Genomic DNA, 2,440 nt, shown 5'->3' on the forward strand with positions numbered 1-2,440 from the left:
AGCTCTGGAGCCTCGGATGTCTACCCCTGCTCTAGGCTCAGCTCGGTGCCTATTAGAACATCTGGTCCATTTGCCCTCCTGTCATTAAATCACATAGATGTGTTACTGTCTATACAAGTCATTCCATTTTATATCTAATATTTCCAAGCAGATAGGCACTAACATTTCTTTCTCTTAGGCAATATATAGTCTCAAAACTCAATTGACCAAACAAAGTAATTATTTTACAATTTTTCCTACCCAGATAATATTGATTGTTTAGCAATATAATTTATAAGGCAGGTGTATTTGTAGCCACCTTTTATGTAATCAATTCAATAGATCAATTTAAGTAATAGGAAACCTGAAACTTTATTATATGCAGTCAAAAAGCAAAAAAATAATGGGGAAACTGTGCCGACCAACTGCAACTGACGAGATGGAGAAAAACCTAGGCCAATCTACTAACACATCAAAACACCTGAACCTTGTAGAAGAGGACCTAAAATCAACATTTAGCGCCTTAGCAACAGAAATCAAGGAGGTATTAGCCAGTAAAAGTTAGCAATCAACAGATAAATAACTCAACCAACTCATAGAAGAACTCTCACAGAATTTGAGACAATTCATAAAAATGGATTTGAAGGAAATAAGAAACATGTTATTAAACCATAGTAGCAGTATTACAGAGGTGGAGAACCATAGAGTCGATTTTGAAGATAAAATACGAGTCAGCATTGATAAACATGTCAAAAAATGAAAGGAGAGACAAAAGGATAGAAGAAAATGTAAGGAACAGATGAAAAAGGCAAGACAAGTTGTCTCCAAATAATAGGAATACAAGAAGAGGAGAAAAAGGGTAAGGGGTAGAACAAGTAGTGAAAGATATATAGCAGAGAACTCTCCCAATCTTTGGAAAGAGCTCCTGTATAAATCCAAGGGACAAAATGAGTACCAAACAAAATAGACCTTAACAGACAAAATCAAAACATATGGTAATCAAAATGCCAAAAGAAATAACAAAAGAGGGGCCAGATTGGTGGTGCAAGCCATAAGGTATCTGCCTTGCGCTCATAAGAGTAGGACAGAGAGCAGTTTGATCCTCCGGTGTCCTATATGGTCCCCCAAACCAAGAGTAATTTCTGAGATTATAGCAGAAGAACCTCTCAGCATCACAGGTGTGGCTGAAAAAACCAAAAGAAAAAAAAAAAGCAGAGAGAAAGAGATAGAGAAAAAAAGACTCCTTAAAGCAGTAAGGGAAAAGAAGAAAAACCTTAAGTATAAAAGAAGTAATAATCAACCAGGCTCCTGTACCTCTGCTAAGAAAGTCAAGAAAGACCCAGAGAGAGCTGACTTCCAGAGGCTCCAGTAGAAAGGTAGCTTCTCTTTCTGTGAAAGCGGGGGAGGTGTCTGTTCCCTGCTGTGGGAGAGAAACTGAAGGAATATGTTGCTTTTCCCTATCCTTCTTCTATCCTGTCTCCTGTATCTCTGCTAAAAAGGCCAAGAAAGACACAGTGACAGCTGTCTTCCAGAGGCTCTTGCAGAAAGGTAGCTTCTCTGTCTGTGAAGGTGGGGGAAGTGTCTGGTCTCTGATGTGTCATAACAACAGGGGGAGAGACTGAAGGAATCTGTCTCTTTCGCCTATCTTTTATCCTGTCTCCTGTACCTCTGCTAAGAAGGCCATAAAAGACCCAGCTAATGAACCATAATACTTAGGAAAAAATCACGCTACAAGCATGCACAGAGAATGAAGATGATAGCTCTGATAACCCAAAAAATTACCAACCATCTGAATAATCTCTCAGATAAGGAGCTTAGAATAGAAATATGGAGGATCCTCATAGAAATTAAAGAAAACATAGCTCAAGCTGAACAGAACACAAAGATAGAAATCTGAAAACTCCAAACTGAAATAACAGATTTGAAATTCATAGTAGCTAAACCAAAAACCTCAATGAAAAGCCTCTCCTACAGGCTAACAGCAGCTGAAGACAGAATCAGTGAACTGGAAAATGAAATCCAGAACAACACCATACAGCAGAAGATATTGGAAAAGAACTTTAAGGCAAATGATCAAACAATGAAAAAAAATACTCAAAGAATGTGAACAGATGAAAATAAAAGTCTTTGATAAACTCAAAAGAAACAACATAAGAATCATTGGAGTCCCAGAGGCTAAGGAAAAAGATCACCAGGGAGAATCAACAGTCAAAGACATCATCACAGAGAAACTTCCAAAGCTAAAGACTGCATGCAATCAAATCCTGCATTCCCGAAGAGTCCCAGCTAAAAGAGACCCAAAGAAAAGCACCCAAGACACATCCTAGTCAAAATGACAAATGCAACACATAGATATAGAATACTGAAAGCAGCAATATCAGAAAGGGATATTACATTCAAAGGAGCATCCTTAAGATTTATAGCAGACATGTCACAGAAACCCTCAAGGCCAGAAGACAGT

Source organism: Suncus etruscus, chromosome 16 (assembly GCF_024139225.1).
Source record: "Suncus etruscus isolate mSunEtr1 chromosome 16, mSunEtr1.pri.cur, whole genome shotgun sequence".
NCBI classification, from domain to species: domain Eukaryota; kingdom Metazoa; phylum Chordata; class Mammalia; order Eulipotyphla; family Soricidae; genus Suncus; species Suncus etruscus.